Source organism: Helianthus annuus, chromosome 8 (genome assembly GCF_002127325.2).
Source record: "Helianthus annuus cultivar XRQ/B chromosome 8, HanXRQr2.0-SUNRISE, whole genome shotgun sequence".
Lineage (NCBI taxonomy): Eukaryota > Viridiplantae > Streptophyta > Magnoliopsida > Asterales > Asteraceae > Helianthus > Helianthus annuus.
This window is the reverse complement of record NC_035440.2, coordinates 153,093,006-153,105,609: the sequence shown is the minus strand read 5'-3', so window position 1 is coordinate 153,105,609 and position 12,604 is coordinate 153,093,006. Positions and strand designations below refer to the sequence as shown.

The 12,604-nt window shown below is 36.7% G+C and overlaps 1 long non-coding RNA gene across 1 annotated transcript; it reads left to right on the top strand.

Annotated features, from left to right (window-relative positions):
* The first annotated feature begins 1,453 nt into the window (after positions 1-1,453).
* LOC110871499 lies at positions 1,454-3,180 on the top strand. Its single transcript, XR_002553790.2, has 3 exons — positions 1,454-1,617; positions 2,191-2,254; positions 3,050-3,180. It is a non-coding gene; the product is annotated as an uncharacterized LOC110871499 (long non-coding RNA).
* The last annotated feature ends 9,424 nt before the right edge of the window (positions 3,181-12,604 follow it).

Here is a 12,604-nt window from a genome sequence, read left to right as displayed (position 1 = left end):
TGGTATCATCTTTGCGGTTTCATTATTGAATTCAAGAGACCACTCAGAGCATAGTGGGCGACACGATTGAGGTGACTACGTCATCGAACGAATTCAACCACGACAAGGATCTTGCTACGACACATGCTTGAGGTGGTGTTCACACCAGTTGTATATATTAAAGGAATCAAAGTATATGCTATAGTTAGCACCTCATGAATTCTAGATTTTTTTTTCTTTTTCTTTTGACCTTGATTTGTTTATCCCAATGTCGTTTTTCCTTACAATTTGAGTAGGTCATTGAGATGCATGATGGGAGGACTATAGGGCATAGTTTTAAGATAATTGACAATTACGGTCATGAACGTAATCGTGAATTATAGGTACATATGTGCGCTTTTGGATTCCTGTTATGTAGATTGATGTCTATCCGAATGTTTTAAAATCCTAAGATTGCGTCTACGTAATGTTTCTAGAAAATCCTTGCTCGTTGTATGATGTTACATATTCACATGCTTATGATGCGCGTATTGTGTTGCCGTCTCAACCGCCACACCACCATCATACTCTGCCGTGACCGCCTCGCCACTGCGATCGCCGCCACCATTGGTCCGGGATCCGAACCAATTGACAGCCACACTACATGCACCAGCAGTCGTAAAACATAAACTACCACTTCTGCTCACTTTAATTTATTTCCGTGTGGCCATTCGAAGTGCTAATTGTGCGTCTCCGGTTAGCTCCGCTTGACTGATAAGGTACTAAATCGAACCCTCTTCGTCATCAAATATAGATATCCGAATTCTGGCTTCGCCTTGATTGTTCCGGCGACTAAGTTTTTTTTTATAATTTAGATTAAAACTTGAGTAGAAATTTATAAACTCAACTTAAATCTTAACCATGCCGAGTTGTTATTGTTGTTGTTTCTTGTTTTCTTAAATTTTATCTGGGCCTTAATAGTCTTATGTTTTTGTGTATCCGAATTTGGTTCATGATACACCTCCACCATAGTTAATTTGTTTGATCGTAGCCACCTAAAAGTGTGTGTCCAGTTACCCAATGAAAATATTGCTCAACCACTAAAATTAGTAATCTACTTTATATTGAGATTTCAACATTTTATGTTATATAATTTTGGAAGCAATGCTTGGTGCTGGTACGTACATCCACCCATGTATACATTAGAAAATTTTGTATGATAAAGTAAGATGTTTGTGTATGAACCTATTGTTTGTTTCGTATTTGTTATGTCGGCCGCTCCAAATTCTAGCAATTTCGAGGACGAAATTTTTTTTAGAGGGGTAGAATTGTAATATTGTGATATTTTAAAGTATAATTTACTAAAATAAATATAGCTTAAATATTATTTTTTTTATCTAAATTAATTTAGTTTGGTTAATAAAGTAGATATATCATATATGCTTTCCAAGTAGGTGGAGATATACATTAAATAATTTGGACTTTATCATACAAACATAAATTTCGGTATTATCTCCTCCAAAGCCGCTAGCCAAAAATTTATATTGCCGTCATTCGTCACCGTCTTTGTTCCGCTGAACTTGTTGCGACCACCACCTAGCGGCCACCGTTTTCATCTAGGATTGTCCCGGTTCCGGTTCGATCTCTTCCGATAAGAAGGTAACCATACTACCTTGTGGTAAATTTGCTATACTTGTACAAGAATATCTAGAGATAGTTGATGGTTGAAAACTTGAGTAAATGTTTCTGGTGACAAAGTGTGTTATCGTAAGTAGATACCTTACAAAATTCTCAGATCCCAACAAGTTTAATATTTGGGTTCACTAATACGGTTTAATTATTAGTTCTTGATCATATAAAGGTTAGTAAATGAGTTAGAACTCTGATGTTTTCCTTTTGATGACTACTGGTCATTTTTCTAAAGTCACTACTAGGTATTTTTTTAGCTAGAAAGCATCAAATGAACCAAGTTAACTTTTGAATGAATATTGCAAATCAATTATTGTTTCTTTAAAATGATTTAAGTAATCTGTATACTTATATAAAAGCATGGAGACTTTGTCATCCATAAATATTTCTTAAAGCAAACAATAGATATAATAACAACAATTATATTAGTAAAAAAAAAATAATAAATAATTAACAGCCGTGACTTAATAAATAATGGGTCGGGTATTTTAGAAAACGAATAGTTGGATAGTTTTAAATTAGAGTTTTAACTACTCGTTGTAGATTTCGTTGAGCACGTCGGTGGACCTTTAACTTGAGACTTTAGATGTTCTAGACACTCGTTCAGGTACGGATTCTGTTTTCTTTTCATCGTAGTGTACTTTTATTTTTCGTTACTCGTTGGTATGGATTCCTGTCCTTGTCATCATGGTATTTTATTCATATCCGTTACTTTGTAGTACGGATATTCGTTATTGTAGCATGCAATAGACCTTAGATTTTGTGCTCGTTATTGCATGTTCCCTTTAGACTTATGTCAATATATACATTTATTTCTGATACGCTTTGTAGTCTGTCACCCGAGCAATTATAAGTTACTTGTCGTTGGGGTGTCAACGGCATGGCACTCATCGTGACGGTGCGTAACTAAAGTTCACGGCGTTTCTAGTTTGTGCTTGTGTAGCACTTGGCCCCTAGAGGCGAATAGATCGATCTTAGCTCTGACTCCTGACTCCTGACTCCTGTTGAGATGGAATAATGTGTGTACGCCTACATGCACCATCTCGGCGCATGGACTATAGCCATGCATGCCTCTGTTTAGGCTCGTGGGTGCTTCTATATTACGTGACTTGTTTTACTGTTATATGTTGTCACGTATGTCTTGTCTCTGTTCTGATATGTTTGATATGATTATATGCATCTGATTATGTTCAGTATCTGTTACTTGTTCAGTATAAGTTTTGGGATTCAAGTTATAAAAGTATTTGTTTGAGTGCCATCTTTTTGGGATTTGTTAGTGTCGGTACTGATCCGTTTTGCTTCCATATGCCTGCCTTACTTTTACTATTGATTTCTCCGTTACTGGGCAACTTTTTGGCTCAGCCGTAGTTTCTTTCTTGTGTTTGTCTTATTTGTTTGACAGGTAATTTGGGAATCGTGGGGAATAAGTGAAGAGTGTCGTGAAGATAAAGATTTATTTTTATATTCGGTAATGTAATGAAAAAGAAATTAGGGTCTTTTGTTTACAACGTCATGGATTGGTTTTAGTTTTGATATCTGTATGAGTGACACGTCAGCCTGTTCAGGTTGGGGTGTTACAATATTATATATTAGAAAATACATATATATTAAATTTGATATACACACACTTGTTAAAACACCTTCCATCTTAGACTGTCGTTTCTCCTACTAAATGTTCGTTTTAACATCTCACAACTCAACTGATCGTTTTACCTGTTAAATGCTCGTTTAAAATCTTAACAATATAAATGTATTGAACCGTCTATTATATTAGTTATATATATAAAGGGTAGAGATAGTGTACATTATTTCAGAAGTGTGAGAAGTGTATTATAACACTATATATAACACTATATAACACCATATAAACACCGTATAACAATATGTAACACCATATAACACTATCAATATAACATTATACATCTATCAAAGACATGCTATCAGACAAACTATAGTGTTATATTTATTATATAGTGTTATATAGTGTTACATAACGTTATATGGTGTTACATATTGTTATACGGTATTTATATGGTGTTATGTAGTGTTATATATAGTGTTATAATACACTTCTCACACTTTTCACACTTCTGGATTAATGTACAGGATCCTCTACCTATATATATATACCTATATATATATATATATATATATATATATAGATATAGAGAGAGAGAGAGAGAGAAACGGGATCGGGAGAAAACGATCAAAAGTGTGAGAACGGTGAGAACGCTTCCTGGCCCAACACGTGTCACGCCGCGTAGAAAAGGGCGGAGGGGCTTTTTTGTCCTTTCATCTTCTGCTTTTCCTGTTCCGCTTTTTCCCAATGTTGTTTTAATTTTTGGTTTTTGAGATTTTTGGCGTTAACCAAATTCAATAATTAATGGCGTTTTAATGGTTCCATTGTATCAACATTTTGGCGTTTTTGGCGTTTATTCACAACGTATGCCATTGGAGCCCCGGGGGGGGGGGGGGTAGGAAATATATTTGAATGGCGTTTTGAAGTGGTTTTAAACAAGATGGCTCATTGTTCTATTATTTTTTTATAAACATTTTGGCGTTTGGGTTATCTTGGCGTTTTACAATTGTTGGATTATATTTCAGCCATAGTAAAAAAAATACAAGCGAAGAAAATAAATTAAAAATGCTAATCAGATCTCTCTTCACAATATTCACTGTCATCAGTCTCTCTGTTCTTTAATAGTACAAGAACTGACACCAAAATATGGCGTTTTATGTAAAACTTAATAAACCCATCGGTTTGATTATTTTGCCTGCTCGTCTGTTGTAGTGGCTTTTTTTCTGGATGTTTGGGGACATAGATCTATGAAGTGTGAGTGGGTTTTTTGCTTTTTCTTCATGTTGATCTTCATCTTTATCATCATCCCACTCTTCAGTGTCATTGATCTCTTCTCCTCATCCAAGCCTTCTTCAAGAACAAAAAATACAAAATGCCATATGACTGGCATTAGTATATTTTTCTTGAATTTTGTCCATCTCATGCAGCAAAATCTTACTGAGTTACTTGCCTCCCTAACAATTCATTCAGTGAAACTTGACGAATAAAAATTCTGAATATCCAAGAAAGCATATTAGCCATCTTGATTTTTTTGGCGTTTTACAGTGAGTGGTATTTTAGTAGTATTGCCGTTTTTTTTTTGATCAAATGGAAGTTGCTGAGATGTATCATTTTGTAGGATCTCTTTTTGGCGCGTAAGTTAGGCGGTGCGTTATTATAATAAAGTATTCGTCTTTTCAGTTACTGTTTGTAATTATTGTTTTTGACAAGCTTTATCTCTGAAGTCTGTAACACGTCCCATCTTTCAAGTTTGGCATTTTAGATTCTAATATAATAAATTTTCCCTATCTTCAGTTTTTCTGATTTGAAGTTACTCTTTCTAGTTACATTTTCAAGTTTGTTTTTTATTTTTTATTTTGTTGTGGTTTTTATAATACTTTTCTAAACTAATTTTATTATAGTTTGGGAGTTTTTGGTGGGGTGTTTTAACTGGATGATATCGTTTAAACAAGCATTTTGGTTGTTTTGGCGTTTTTATTATATATGGCGTTTTATTATATTCAACAATCAACTGAAAAAGGAAAAGAATACATAAAAAAAGTTTTTTTATAATACTTGTCCAAAGTCATTTTATGATGGTTTGATAAACGCCAAAGGTGTAAGACATTTGCTTTTTTTGGCGTTTGTATTAGATATGGCGTTGTTTATTAAATAACAATCAACTGAAAAAGAAAATTAAACAAAATAAATATTGATCTTCAAATCTTCACTGTCACCAGTCTCTTTCTTCTTTTGAAGCATCTTTACTAGCTGTTTCGACTTTCGTATGAAATCAGCCTCTTTTTCTATAATTTTTGTCCATCTCATGCAGCAAAAATGTTATTGATTTTACACTCTTTCAGCCAAAATGTTATCTTTTTTGGCGTTTTACCGATAAAAAGAACGCCGCAAATAAACCATTCTTAAAACTGTAAATTTGATCATGCTAAAATCAATAAAGTGTTGTTGTATGGTGTTGGATAACATTGTTAATCCTCAGTTAAGAAATATAACTGACAATGTTGTCCACACCATACAGCTACACTTTATTGACAGCAATATATTTGATGTTTGGGGTTTCTGGCGTTTATCAGTTTAATGGTATATATTAAATATGGCATTTGGGGTTTCTGTTTTTGTGTTTTTTTAATTGAATGTCTGAGTAGTTGTATATATAGGATTTTTTGGCGGTTTTTTTAGGCGGGATTTTACTATAATTAAGTTTGGTGTTTTATATCTAATGGCGTTTTTAGCAGAATGTTGTGTGATTTTTGTTTTGGCGTTTTATTTTCATGAGATGGCGCTTTGTTTGAAGTAGTCAAAAGACGCTTTTACCCTTAATGAAGCGCGTCCACATAATAAAATTGATGTTATTTACGAAAACGCCACCGCGCCAATCTAGTCCATAGATTGTTTTGATCGGACGATCGATAAGCGTTCTCACCGTTCTCACACTTTTGAGCGTTTTCTCTAAATCCCGACCCTATATATATATATATATAGGGAGCCGCTAAAATGAAAACCACCCACAGTTGTAAGAACCATGAGAACCAGTCTCTACCAATCAGATTTTGCCAACAATAAGGGTATATCGGTCATTTACCCCAAATGTCATATCCTTCCTCTCCCCTCTCTCCTCTCTCCTCTCTCTTTCTTATATATTTATAAGATGCAGACTATCAATCCATTTTTAAAATAGCATCTCTCATTCATGTCACGGCCCCCGTCCCGGTTTTACCCGGTCCAGGAGCCGCTAGACAGAAAACTCGTGGTATTTATTATTTGATTTAGCAGCGGAAGATTTTAACAGGATCTTTAAACTTGAAAATGCCCGATTATTTTATTTCATCACTTGGGATGAACCCCGTAATTTACAATAGAGGAATTTCCCGAGGAAATTCCCTGATTTACAAAACATGTTTATTTATTTACTGAGCCACCACTTCAAGCTTGATTAGTGCTCCGTAGCACTTTTTCCTTGATTCACAGGAGGTCGCCTGAAACATGTTTTAAAAATATTTTGTCAGCGGAGAAATACTGGTGAATCATTCAATTTTCATAAAATGACACATAGCTATGAATTACAGCATAAGAGCGATTACAATGGCCTTTATCTTATATTTATCTGGCGCCGTGTCACAGCCGTGTGACGATGGTCATACCACTATTGGGTCCTTTCACCCAAGTAGTGATGAGTATCACTGTTAGGATTGATTAGCCTAACTGTGAGAATTAGTAATGTGCACAATACCCCACTATCCAGTGATTTAAGATAACCACGACTTAATCCCTGTAATTATAACTTTGAAAATAATAGAAGTATTGTAAAACATTGTTGATAAAAAGAGAATGACTCACATTGCAGGTTTAAACGGGCAGAGTTTAGCCTACTGATAAGCCTGATAACCTAGTTTAAACAACAATGCACACGAACTAGGTTAGTTACTAATATAGCATTTACGATAACTCACGAGATACAATCCCTCACGACGAATGACAAAGTGCGATACTTAAACATCCATCGAATTCACGACGAATGACAAAGTATAACCCTAATGTGGGCAGCACTTAAACATCCATCGGATAGTTCCAATCGATCGAACATTGAATCGTAACAGCGATCAAGTTATTACCCGATATCGTGGCAGCACCTTACTAGTTTGAAAATGAAATTCAGACAGATTATGATTGATTTTGAAAGTTTCGTCGACACCATTGAATTGCTCCTGACCCAAGCTATTTATAGCTGAAAAATGGGTCTCTCGCGGCCCACGTGAGCCATGGGCTCACCCTTACGCGGCCCGCGTGGCCACCTAGTCTACGTGTAGGTTTGCTGGGTCACGAGTAGGGTTGCCAGGTGGATGCCATGTAGACTGGGCACGCTTATCCGGTCAAACACATGTTGACGAAGCCCGCGTAAGGCTATGCTCAACCCTTACGCAGCCCGCCTGAAGATCAATTTTCTTGTTTTCTTGGTTTTTCATGTACGTTAGGATTTCAAGGGTCCGGGCTTTCACTTACGGGTCGTTTAGGGACATTTTTGGCAGTCCTTACATCCTCCCCACCTTATTTAAAATCTCGTCCTCGAGATTTACTGAAATAAGTGAGGATATTTTCGCTTCATCTCTTATTCCAGCTCCCAGGTGTATTCGGGTCCTCTTTTTGAATCCCACTTGACTTCGACTAGCACGAGTCGTTTGTGCTTGGGAAACTTGACCTTTCTGTCTTCTATTTGAAGCGGTTTTTCTACAAACTTTAACTTTTCATTTACCTCTATGTCCTGAAGAGGTACTACCAGCGATTCGTCTGATAGACATTTCTTAAGGTTGGATACATGAAATACGTCATGTACTCCAGCTAATTCTTCTGGTAGTTGTAAATGATAGGCAACGGGTCCTATTCGTTGAATTACTGGGAATGGTCCTATGTACCTTGGACTTAATTTCCCTTTCTTTCCAAACCGCACTACTCCTTTCCAAGGAGAAACCTTCAAGAGTACCTTGTCTCCGACTTGAAACTCTAGCGGATTGAGTCGGTTGTCTGCATAACTTTTCTAGCAATCTCTAGCCATCTTTAATCTTTCCTTGATTTGAGTTTTCTTGTCAGTGGTTTCTTGCACAAACCGGAGTTCTACACTTGCGTCCATACAGTGCTTCGAACGGGGCAGCTTCAATGCTTGAATGATAACTATTATTATAGGAGAATTCAATTAATGGTAGGTGGTTATCCCAGTTACCACCAAAATCGTTACACATGCTCTGAGCATGTCTTCCAAGGTTTGAATCGTTCTTTCACTTTGTCCGTCAGTTTGGGGATGATAGGCTGTACTTAAATTTAATCGTGTTCCCATTGCTTCTTGAAAACTCGTCCAGAAATGTGAAGTGAAACGACTATCCCTATCCGATACAATGGAGAGTGGAACTCCATGTAAGGATACTACTTCGTTTACGTATAACTTGGCTAACCTTTCCATGCTAAAGGTTTCCTTGATAGGTAGAAAATGAGCTGATTTGGTTCATCGAACCAGAATTACCCAAATCGCATCATTACCCTTTCGGGTTTTGGGCAACTTAGTAACAAAATCCATAGTTATTAGTTCCCACTTCCAAATAGGCATCTCCAATTGCTGGAGTAATCCTGAAGGTTTCTGATGTTCTGCTTTAACTTGCGAACAAGTTAGACACTTAGATACATATTTAGCTATGTCCTTTTTCATTCCTATCCACCAGAAATTATTTCTTAAATCTTGGTACATCTTATTGTTTCATGGGTGCATAGTATACCTAGATTTATAAGCTTCCTCTAAAATCTTATCTCTTAAGTTTCCCTGTTTAGGTACCTAAATTCTTTTCTTATGGAATCTCCAAATTCCATCAGTTCCTTGCTCTAACTCCTTTATCCTTCCTTTCAGCATCGTCCTTGATTGCTGTTTCCTGAACATTCCTCAATTGTTCCATTAAATCTACTTGAAGATTTAATCTAAGAGCACGAACTCGCTTTTGCTTTTCATGATACTTACGACTGAGAGCATCCGCGACTACATTTGCTTTTCCCTCGTGATATTGAATATCACAGTCGTAGTCACTTAGAATTTCGATCCATCTCCATTGTCTCATATTTAATTCTTTTTGCCCAAATATGTATCTTAAACTTTTATGATCCGTATAGACAGTAAACTTACTTCCATACAGATAATGTCTCCAAATCTTAAGGGCAAAAATTATTGATCCTAATTCTAAGTCATGAGTTGTATAGTTTTCCTCGTGCTTCTTCAATTGCCTTGAGGCATACGCAATTACATTCTTGCGTTGCATTAGCACACATCCTAGTCCTAATTTAGAAGCATCGCAGTAGACTTCAAAATCTTTTGTTCCTTCTGGAAGGGCTAAAATTGGAGCGTTTGTTAACTTTTGCTTTAAAATTCCAAAAGCCTCTTCTTGCTTAGGTCCCCACTCGAACTTCACTGCTTTACAGGTTAGCTTAGTTAATGGTACAGTTATCTTAGAAAAATCCTTAATGAATCGCCTATAGTATCCGACTAACCCTAGAAAGCTTCTAACTTCCATAGCTGATTGCGGGACCTTCCATTTGGTGATGGCTTCTATTTTGGAGGGATCTACGTGAATACCTTCCTGATTCACCATGTGCCCTAGAAATTGTACCTCCTTGAGCCAAAATTCACACTTCGAGAATTTGGCGTAAAGCTTTTCCTTTCTTAACAAAGTTAGGAGTGCATGTAGATGTTCACAATGCTCGTCCTGGATTTTGGAATAAATAAGTATGTCGTCGATAAAGACAATTACAAATTTATCCAAATACGGTTTACAGATCCTATTCATCATATCCATAAATGTTGCAAGAGCATTTGTCAATCTGAAGGGCATGACTGTAAACTCGTAATAACCATACCTGGTTCTGAAAGCTGTTTTAGGTATGTATTCCTTTTGTACCTTTAACTGATGATATCCGGAGCGTAAATCTATCTTAGAGAAATATCTAGCTCCCTGAAGCTGATGAAAAAGATCATCAATCCTAGGTAATGGGTATCGATTCTTAATTGTAACTTTATTCAATTCCCTATAATCGATACACATTCGCATCGAACCATCTTTCTTCTTTACAAACAATACTGGTGCTCCCCAAGGGGATGAACTAGGTTGTATAAACCCTTTGTTTAGTAATTCATCTAACTGCTTCTTTAATTCTAACATTTCGGTGGGTGCTAACCGATAAGGTGCCTTGGCTATCGGTGTAGTTCCAGGAATTAGATGAATTCTAAATTCTACTTCCCTATCGGGTGGCAATCCAGATAGTTCTTCTGAGAATACATCCGAGTATTCTGATACTACCGGAATGTCCTTAAGTTATTTACTTTTGGTATTGACCACTACCGAAACCATATATGCTATTCCCTGTTTTCTAGAGTAACTGGCCACTTTCATGATTGAAATGAATTTCATTGGCTTTCGTGGCTTATCTCCTACAACCATAATTATTTCTCCTGATGGCGCACAAATTTCTATGGAATTCTTTTCACAAAGGATTCGAGCATGGTTGGCTACTAACCAATCCATTCCTAATACAACATCGAATCCAGCTAAGTTCATGGGTAATAGGTTTGCAGAGAATTTATAACCTGAAAGTTCTATTTTACTATCCTGCAAAACTCGATCTATGCTAACAGAGTTACCGTCGGCTGTTTCTATCGTATAAACCTGTCTATGTTTGGTTAACGGTAATTTAAGAGCTTGGCAGAACGAAGTATTTATAAAACTTTGGTTTGCACCAGAGTCAAATAATACTTTTGCATACACGTTGTGAACTAGGAACGTACCCGCTATCACATCCGAAATCAGATCCTCTTCTTGTGTAGTCAACTGAAAGGCTCTTGCATTCTTCTTGGTAGTTCCTTCTGCAGGTTTAGCCTTATTGTCAGCTGGTTTTACCAGTTTAGGGCAGTCTGATCTAAAATGTCCAGCTTCTCCACAGTTAAAGCAGATCGTTGATTTCTTCCTCCGGCAATCTTCCTCTTGATGTCCTGGAATTTTGCAGAAATTGCAATACCCTCTGCATTTTCCAGAATGCTTTCTTTTGCAAGTCCTGCAAAATGGAATAGTAGAGGATTGCCCAGTTCCTCTTTTCCTGAAGTTGTTACTTGCATTACCCCCTCGGTACCCTTGGGTAATTTTCTGAGCCAATTCCTTCTTTCTATTTTCTTCTCGCGTGCGTACCAGTTCATCTGCCAAGGTATTGGCTAATTCCACCGCATCATCAATTGAGCGAGGTCTAGCAGCTTTGACTATATTACGGATCTCGCTAATCAAACCCCAAATGTAGCGAGAAATAAGTATTGGCTCTGGCGAAGCCAGAGTTGGCACAATTCTGGCATACTCGAAAAATTTCGAAGTATAACCTCGATAGTTAACATCCACCATTCGGTGGCTTAGGAACTTGTTTACCATTTGTTCCTTTTCATATTCAGGACAAAATTTTCTTTCCACCATTTGTCTAAATTCTTCCCAATTCATAGCATAAGCCGAGTCACTTCCTTTGGCTTGCAACACTGTATTCCACCACTCTAATGCTTCTTCCTTAAAAAGGTGAGAAGCGTACATGACTTTATCTTCTTCCATGCATTTACTTATTGTAATTACTGCTTCAGTTTTCTCTAACCAATGTAGTGCGGCGGTCGCCCCTTCAGTGCCTGCAAATTCAGCTGGTTTACAGGCAAGAAATTCCTTGTAAGTACAACTAGGTGTTGCAGCTTTCATTCTTTTGAGTATTGGGGCCTGAATTAAGTTGTCGTTATTGCCTCCTCCATTAATACTATTAGTGAAATTATCGTCGCGCGTGCGTTTACTGGGGTGAGCTTGTGAAGGCTCAATAGGACTTTTAACTGCAGCGACTATTGACGGAATAGCGTTAGCTATTCCCTAAGCGACAATGTGTTCTATATCTTGTTGATTTAAGAAGTGATCCTCATTATGGTTTTCTGATTGATTTACTTCATTAACCAGTTCATTCACAGCGTGTTCCATCTGGTAACTAACAATATATAGATAAGTTATTGGTATGAATAATTTCACTGAAATGTAAATAAAGTAACCGTACGAAATTACACCTAACACGTATAGCTAAAATAGTCGACTTTTATTTATATACATGTCTATTACAACTTACAACTGAAATTTAAAATATACAAGGGTTGTCCATTTTAGTCTAGCTAGGGATATTCTGCTCGACATGCTTTTATTCTATTTCTTTTTTTTTTACTAGAGTTTCTGGTTTATAGATGATATGGATGCTAGTGCTGGATAAAGGTGTTGAGATCTAATTTTATTGGTTGGTCCGGGTTTGGCAGTTTAACTTAATTAAAGGTTGGCATTTACTGCTGTAGTG